This window comes from Acomys russatus, chromosome X (genome assembly GCF_903995435.1).
Source record: "Acomys russatus chromosome X, mAcoRus1.1, whole genome shotgun sequence".
Taxonomy (NCBI): Eukaryota; Metazoa; Chordata; class Mammalia; order Rodentia; family Muridae; genus Acomys; species Acomys russatus.
The window spans coordinates 109,192,505-109,201,671 of record NC_067169.1 but is presented as its reverse complement, the minus strand read 5'-3'; the positions used below and the strand labels follow the sequence as shown (position 1 = coordinate 109,201,671).

The 9,167-nt window shown below is 41.0% G+C and overlaps 1 pseudogene; it reads left to right on the top strand.

The window, feature by feature from the left end:
• The first annotated feature begins 6,782 nt into the window (after positions 1–6,782).
• On the top strand, positions 6,783–8,926 carry LOC127185467 (heat shock cognate 71 kDa protein-like; annotated as a pseudogene).
• Positions 8,927–9,167: the final 241 nt, after the last annotated feature.

The following is a 9,167-nucleotide window of genomic DNA, read 5'->3' as shown; positions in this document are numbered from 1 at the left end:
GGCCGTTCTCTAGCAGCTAGCATGCATCTGTCCTTTAACCAGATGTTGCTGCTGCTACTGCTACTGTTTCTCCTTCTCCCCCTGCCCCCTTCCCTCTCCCTCCCCTCCCATTTCTCCTGTCCTTCCTATCCCCCCTTCTCCTCTCCGCTGCCCTCACTCTGCAACCCAGCTGTCCTGAAAGTCATCAGGGAGCCAAGGCTGACCAAGGCACTCTTCCTGCCTCAGCTGGAGGAAATACTGGCTTTTAATCCATTTTTTTCCCTATACACAACCCTATGATAAAAGTTTACTCTCTGAATTCAGTCTGGCAAAACCTAATAACAATAACTAATAATATACCACAACAATGATAACAATATAGTGTAGCAAAACTGCTAGCATTTTAGTCTTTTTTAATGTCTCCTTTTCAGCTTCTTTTATTATGTGAGCCACTCAGTATTCTTGCAGTGAATTCTTTTTGGCATTAAACAAAACTAGCTGTTGCCACTTGTAACCAATAGCTAAATGTCCTATTAGGCATTTTCCAAAATCAAATCTAGTTTTAAACAAACAAACAAGCAAGCAAGCAAGTAAATGAGAAAAACCTAAAGATTGGAGGATTTATTTAAAATAGTTAAAACTTGCACACATTAAAATACTAGGAAATAGCGTTCTTCCTCCTCCAGCAGAGCAAGATACCCAAAGAAAAGAAGGCCAAGGGGAAGAAAGTAGCCCTGGATTCCACTGTCATGAAGAAACAGGAGGCCAAAAAGGTGGTCAATCCTTTGTTTGAGAAAAACCTAAGAACTTAGGCATTGGACAGGACATCCAGTCCAGAAGAGATCTCACTCACTTCACCAAATGGCCTTGCTACGTCAGGCTGCAGCTGCAAAGGGCCATCTTCTATATGCTGCTCGAAGCACCTCCTGCCATTAACCAAGTCCCCCAGGCCCCGACCGGCAAACAGCTACCCAGCTGCTTAAACTTGCCCACACATATGAGCCAGAGACAAAAGAAGCAGCCAAGGCTGCTTGCCCGTGCTGACACAAAAGATGCTGGCAAAGGGAAACGTCCTAACTAAGAGACTATCTGTCCCTTCAGCAGGAGTCACTGCCCTGGAGAACAAGAAGAATCAGCTGGTAGTGATTGTCCACGATATAGACTCCACTGAATCTTTCTGCCCGCAGAAAGGGAAACGCCAGGCTAGGACGGCTGATCCACAAGAAGACTTACACCATTGTTGCCTTCACACAAGTTAACTCAGAAGATATAGATGCTCTGGCTAAGCTGGTGGAAGCTATCAGGACCAATTATAATGATAGATACAATATGAGACCCACTTCCACAGGGGAGGCAATGTATGCTGGGTCCTAAATCTGTGGCTCCCGCTGCTAAGCTGGAAAAGGCAAAGGTCAAAGAACTCTCCACTAAATTAGGTACTTACTGGGTTAAATTTACACTGCTAAGTTTTCCGTACATAAATATAATTACATTTTTTTTAATGCTGAGAAATGTGGGGCAGGGGAAATAACTCAATGGGGAAAGTGCTTATTATGCAAACATGAGAACATGAGTTTAGATTCACAACAGCCAACTAAAGGGCCAGCTACAGCAGAGCAGCTATAATTCCAGAGCTGAGCAAGTGGAGATACGATACCTTCTTGGGCTTTCTGGCCAGCTACTCTGGTGCAATTGGTAAGCTCCAGGTTTTCGGAAAGATTTGTCTCAAAAAATAAAGGGTAGAGAGTGATAGAGGAGAATACTCCTAAGTCAATTCCTTGAATCCACATACAAATGTCACCTCCCCCCCCCAAAAAAAAACACACAGAGGGAGAGAGAGGTGTGGGGTGGGGTAGGGGGAGAACACAGCAGTATTGGGAAATAAAGTGAGACACCTTTCACGGTCAGACATGAATCTCCTGTGGTATCTCCCAAAGGTAACTTGCTAGTCTGAGAACAATTCTAGAACATGTTCCTCTATGCATATGAAATTCAAAGCATTTTTATGTGTACATTATTTTTACTATTCTAGGCTTTAAAATGTCCAAACCCCTGAATATCATTAGAAGATGGAACATATGGCTTTCCTCAGAGTTTTACAAAGAACAAGAGATAATGAAGCACCACCCATACCTATAAGGACCAGAAATAGTTGGCTCACCTACAGTCAAAAGTCTATCAATAGAAAGACGTTCAAGTCTGAATTCAGTTCCAAAGTGTTCTAAGATATCCACCTGAAATATGCTTAAAGACCTCTAAAAGTAAAGAAATTATATTCTAGACTCCCAACAGCTAATGCTGGAGCCATAAAACGAAACACAATTACCCATAATCCTGACTACTAGTTAATTGCCTACTGTGTGCAGAGCACATGTGTGGTTTTTGTTTTGTTGGGTCTTTGTTTGTTTGCTTTTTTTTTTGAAATGAGGACTCACCATGTACCAAGGCTGGCCTTTTGAACCTATTACTCCAGCCTCCAGTGAGCTGGGAGCATAGGTGAGTGCCACCACATCTGGCTACATTTGATCTTTTATTTTTTTTTATTTTTTATTTTTGAGAGGTATAGGTAAAATGTATTACTGACACACCAGAAGTCCCAATTGTTGATGTGTCAGGGTCTCTCAGCACTCAGGAGGCAAAGGACCTACATTTGATCTTTTAAAAAAATTCTTCTGACAGCCTTGTAAAATAGAATGTTTGAAGTGAAATCTGTGCTGTGGCTTCCTGAAAATTTTCCTCATTCCTTACAAGACTTGGTAATCAGCTGAGGGTTCCAACAGCAGACAAATGAATAAAGTTCGCTACACAGATGCGATGAGATATTATTCAGCCACAAAAAGAAAATGTAGCTCGTCATTTATAATAAAATATAACGTAAAATAAGGCAGACATGGAAAGACAACTAGTGCATGCTCTCAGTTACATGTGGAAGCCATGTAAAAGAAAGTGCAAGGGTGATCACTGCTGTGAAGGAGAGTAGAAGAGCCTATAGATGGAGGATCAGTAGTGAGCACCGAACACAGTTCGATAAAAAAAGGTTACATTCTAGTACTCTACAACACTGGGGGTGACTATAGCTCATCTTAACTTACTAGATAATTTAGGAAGACATAGAAGAGTTTTTAGTATTAAATACAAGAGTATTATAAATATATAAGGAGGTGGAAATGCTAATTAGCCTGATTTGGTCATTATACACTGTATTCCTCCATCAAATTATCACAATATATCACACAATAGGTATAAGTCCTCTGTGCCAAATAAAATAAATAACGTATAGTCATTAATGGTTTTCAGTGGTCACAATTCAGTACACAGCTTCATGCAGTGTTAAGCCCATCACAATAACTTCAATGTCCATTTTTCGATGTAGCTTAAAGCTGAGCTGTTTACTATGCAAAGACAGCATTCAAGTCTGCCAGGTTGGCCACAGGAGGTGCAGAGTCACTTTCCTGGCAGCAGAGATCTTGCAACCAGCACATGTGGTGTTTGTCCAATTCCAAAACACTGAATGGTCGCCAAGGCTCCAGATACATGAATGTCCCCAGATGAACTTGCATTAAGATTTTTTATTCTAACACTTGGCTCATCTATTACATTGCTGATACAACTATACCTATTTACGTTTCTAACCTCATTAACGTATATAAACTTGCCTAATTTCTAAGATTGCGGTCAGAAATTGGTCTACTTTCCTAGTCAAAGAGACAACTTTTGTATTTAATGATCACATCATGTCTTCAGCATCATTAACTGTTTCCTTCTGTTAGCACTATATTTGTTTTGTTCATTTGTTATTACTCAATCTTTTGTTCTTATTCTAACGTCATTTGCTTTTCGTTCCCCTTTTTTTCTTTCTTTAGAGGCACGATATCTGTACTCAAACTCTCTTGTCAGCCAAGCTGGTCTAGAACGCACGGTCCTCAGGCCTCAGCCTCCCGAGTGCTCAGATTATAGGCACAAGCCACCAATTTTCCTAAATTGGATTCTCAGTTCATGAATCTTTCATTCATTTCCACCTTACATAAACATTTATGGCTATGAATTTCCCTTCAAAGTGCCATATTAACTACACTCACAACTTTTGCATATTATTTCTATTGTGACTCATCTCTATTTTCTTTATTTTACCATTTAATGCTACCAAGATGTCATTGCATATAGTACTTTTTAAGAGAAAATAAATCATATTGTCTTACATCTTCTCAATTCATATTTAAGGTCACTGGGCTTTGAATCAATCAACTTAATTATACACTTTTGTTTCTTATCTTGAAAATCTTTAGTCCTAATGACACTAGCTCATTAACATACTCAAAAATTTTCAAGTAACATTATTATTACTGCCAACAAATAAACTACTCACTGAAGTCTAATGCTGGTTTCTTGTTCTCTTCATGTCTGGGATAATGTTCTTCTTTGCATGTATAATCAAGAATACATTTTGATGTCACATAGAATAAATTCCTCCTGTGTGTTTATACTATATAGTTAGGATTCCCTTCATACTAATAGTCAAAATTGACTGAATAAAATGAAATTTGTTCAGTGGCTTTTCTCTCTTTGTTAAAGGTGATTTGTGGGACATTTAATCCCTATTAATTTCCCAAACTCTTCCTTAAAGCTTTTTTTTTTCTTACTTTTATCAAATGTCTATGATTTACATGTCATGCACCAAAATCCCTCTCCTCCCCACAGTAAAATAAAACAAAAAATCTTGCCACAGAAGCTGTAGTGTATCACAGAGTATAGCCTTTTGTCCACATATGTTTACTTTCAAATGTTCATTGCTAGGAGTCATGGGTCTGGTTGGAGGCCTGCACTATCGTTACCGGATCCTCACTGGGACTGCTGTCGGATATGCCATTGTTGCTGTGTGTGAAGGAGTTTCTTTATTTTTATTTTTTATTTTTATTTATTTATTTTACTTTGTAACTAATTTTTAAATTTTATTTTATTAATTTATCCTTATTACATCTCAATGGTTATCCCATCCCTTGTATCCTCCCATTCCTCCCTCCCTCCCATTTTCCCCTTACTCCCCTCCCCTATGACTGTGACTGAGGGGGACTTCCTCCCCCTTTATATGCTCATAGGGTATCAAGTCTCTTCTTGGTAGCCTACTATCCTTTCTCTGAGTGCCACCAGGTCTTCTTATCCAGGGGATGTGGTCAAATATGAGGCACCAGAGTACGTGTGAAAGTCATACCCCACTCTCCACTCAACTGTAGAGAATGTCCTGTCCATTGGCTAGATCTGAGTAGGGGTTTGAAGTTTACGGCCTGTATTGTCCTTGGCTGGAGCCATAGTTTGAGTGTGACCCCTGGGCCCAAATCTGCCTATCATAATGTTCTTCTTGTAGGTTTCTAGGACCCTCTGGATCCTTCTACTTTGCTATTCTCCCAAGCTTCTCTCATCTAGAGTCCCAATAGGATGTCCTCCCTTCTGTCCCAGTTTCCTGGTAAGTGAAGATTTTCATGGGACATGCCCCTTGGGCTAGTATCAGATATGAATGAGTTTCTTTTTTTAATTAATTAATTTATTAATTAATTCATATTACATTTCAATTGTTATCCCATCCTTTCTATCCTCCCATTCCTCCCTCCCTCCTACTTTCACCTTATTCCCTTCCCCTATGACTATGACTGAGGGGAACCTCCTCCCCCTGTATATGATCATAGGGTATAACATCTCTTCTTGGTAGCCTGCTATCTTTCCTCTGAGTGCCACTAGGCCTCCCCATCCAGGGGACATGGTCAGATATGGGGCACCAGAGTTCATGTGAAAGTCAGTCCCCACTGTGAAGGAGTTTCTTAATCTTTGAATCTGCATGTCTGGCTCCTTCATGTGTTCCAGCAGGTCATACATAGGGTAGATGTTGGGGTGAGGTTCACTCAGAGCCCTGGATCAGGGCCCGCTCCCTTGCCCTCTGTGCAGGGCCTGTTCTTTAGCTCCCATGTCATCATGGCAGGGTCGGCTCACCAGCTCCTGTGTCCTAAGGGCAGGGCAGGCTCACCTGCTCTCATGTCCTCAGAGCAGGGCCGGCTCTCCCACTTGCATGTCCTCAAGGCAGGGCCAGCTCTCCAGGGGTCCCTGGGAGTTCACCTGAGCCTGGTCTCATGGTCCAGCGGCAGGAGGGCTTGGATGATCCACATGACAGGATTTCTTTCTGGGAAACACCAGCACTGTGTTTTGGAACTCTCAATATGGTCCTTTGGTGGCTGTGCAGTCACTGCTGTTCCACAGATCAAACACAGTGTGCAATTGATGACTCCATCTTGGATGATCTTGGCTTGGGCATTTCTAATACATTGTGCTACGTGTTTCCTCCCAATCAGGTCACTCTCAAGGGTAAAAATTTCTGTGTAGCTCTGGAACACAATCATCCTCCTCAGAATGCATTGAGGACCTCATTTTTCGAACCCCTTGCCTGGGCCCACCACATGGCATATATGTTGTTTTTTTTTTTTTTTTTTTTTTTTTTTAATAGCATCTGTATGTTTTCTTTCTCTTTGGCTCTTTTTTTTCTGTTTGTTTGTTTTGTCCTATTCTGATTTGTTTGTTCTTATTTTATTGTTATTATTATTTAAATCCCTGTTTGCATCCTAATGAGAGAGAGAGAGAGAATGTAGATTTGGGTGGGTGGGGAAGTGGGGACGAGCTGGGAGAAGCTGGAGAAGGAAAAACCATAATGAGAATATACTGTAAGCAAAAAGAATTTAATTTCAGCTCATTGAATGTGGTGGCACCTTTAAGGGATTTGTGTAGCCTTGTCACCAGCACAGCCTGGCCTACATGTAACCATGTCTAAGGGACCAGCAGCTAGCATTGCTTTTGGTACCACCTCCTACTGTGTGGATATCTTCCAGCATGGAAAGGTGTAGATAATTGCCATTGACCAAGGTAACTGAACCACCCCAAGATAAGTTGCTTTTACAGACTAAGAATAAATAATTTAGGATGTTGTGAAGAATCAGGACAGTTTTTCATGCCATTCAGTTAGGCGTAGGCTTGACAATGTCGTTGTTCAGTGTGATATCAAGCACTGGCTCTTCATGGTGATGAATAATGAAAGCAAACCCAAGTCCCAAGTAGAATAAAAAGGAGAAATAAAAGTCCTAGAAGAGGTATCCTCTATGGTTCTGAAAAAGATGAAGGAAATTGGAGAAGACTATCCTGGGAAGACTGTTATCAATGACTGTCAGCAGTAAGCAATAAAGAATGCTGGAATGATTGCTGGCTTCAATGTACTTAAAATTATCAATGAACCTGCTGCTGCTATGGTTATGGTTGGAGATGAAAGGAGTGTGCTAATTTTTTATTAGAAGGGGTGATACTTTTGATGTGTCAATCCTCACTATTGAGGATGAAATTTTTTAGGTTCACTCTACAACTGGAGATACTCACTGGCTAGAAAAGACTGACAACTGAGTGGTCAACCATTTTGTTGCTGAGTTTAAATGCAAGCACAAGAGGGACATCATTGAAAACAAGAGAGATGTCCACTATTCATATTGCTTATAAATGAGCTAAATATACCCTCTCCTCCAGCACCTAGGCAGTGTTGAGACTGATTCTCCCTTATGACCAAATCGACTTCTATACCTTTGTTACCTATGCTCAATTTGAAGAACTGAATGCTGACCTGTGTAGTGGATGCAAACATGTTTTCGTTTTGATCCCAAGTATGCGATGTGAAACAGACTTGTAAGAAAACAGGTGATGTTTGTCCACTAAAAGAGGAACCACCTCCTGTAGGGGCTTGGCCTTTGCCAACTGATAAACATTCTATTACTGACTCCATATGCCCCAAAACAAGAGGTTTGGGGATTTTGGTTTTGGCATGACTTCCTATTGCTTGGCTGTTCTTTTCTCTGCTCCGAGAAGCTTCTAGAAAGAAATGCTCCAGAGACAACTTCAAGGTTCCAGGGCTCTGGCTGCTGCTCTGGATTCTGGCTGCTGTGGTTTCAGACACCTTTACTCAATTACTCCTTTGTTGTTTTATGGGTCTGCTGAAATCCTGACTATGAAGAAAATAATCACTCCAATGAACTGAGTCTAAAAATGTCTACTTCTCCTGTTCCGGTTAATGTTGTCTCTTTCCTACCTAGGGCAGGTAATTTGGAATGGACAAATAAGCATTAAAGAATCCAAAATAAAATAGGTTTGAAAAAATTCAAAGCCTACAGTCCTGTTCTGTAACACTCTGAACCCTTGAAAAGGTGCTTTGAGATCTCAAACTAGGCAAGTCATGGATCCATGATATTATCCTGGTGGGTGTTTCTACCAGGAATGCCAAGACTCAGAAGCATCTCCAAGATTTCTTTAGTAGAAAAGAACTGACTGCCAAAATTAAGCACTATGAAGCTGTTGCTTGTGATCCAGCTGACCAGGGGTCCATTCTGTCTGCAAACAAGTCGGAGAATGTTAAGGATTTGCTGCTCTTGGATGTCATCAAGCACAATGCTATCATTCATACCAAGCAGACAAATTGTCACCTACTCTGACAACAAGCTGCATGTGCTTTTTCAGGTATATAAAGAGGAAAAGGCCATGACTAAAGTTAAAAACCTGCTTGGAAAGTTTGAACTCATAGCTCCAGTGTCCCATGGCATTCCTCAGATTGACGTCACTTTTGCAGTTGATGCCAGTGGCATGTTCAGTTTTTCTGCTATCTAAAAGAGGACCAAAAAGAAGAACAAAACCACCATCATTGATGGATGACAAGTGATGCTTGAGCAAGGAAGATATTAAGTTCATAGTTTACGAAGCTCCGAAGTATAAAGCTGAAGATGAGAAGGAGAGAGATGAGGCATCACCCAAGAATGTACGGGAGCCCCTGTGCATTCAACTGAAAGCAACAGCTAAAGATGAGAAAATTCTAGGCAAGATCAGCAATGAGGACAAACAGAATATTCTAGACAAGTATGATGAAATTATCAGTTGACTGTGTAAGACCAGACTGCAGAGAAGGAAAGAGCTGAACACTAGCAGAAAAACTGGAGAGAGTCTGCAGCCCCATCATTACCCCATCATCATTAAGCTGTACCTGAGAGCCAGTGGCATGCCATGAAGAATGCTTGGAGGCTTCCATGGTGGGATCCCTCATCCTGGTAGTGCTTCTTTGGGACCTAGCATTGAAGAGATTAAATGGATCCCAGAAGAGATGTAGCTTTGTTCCATAAGGA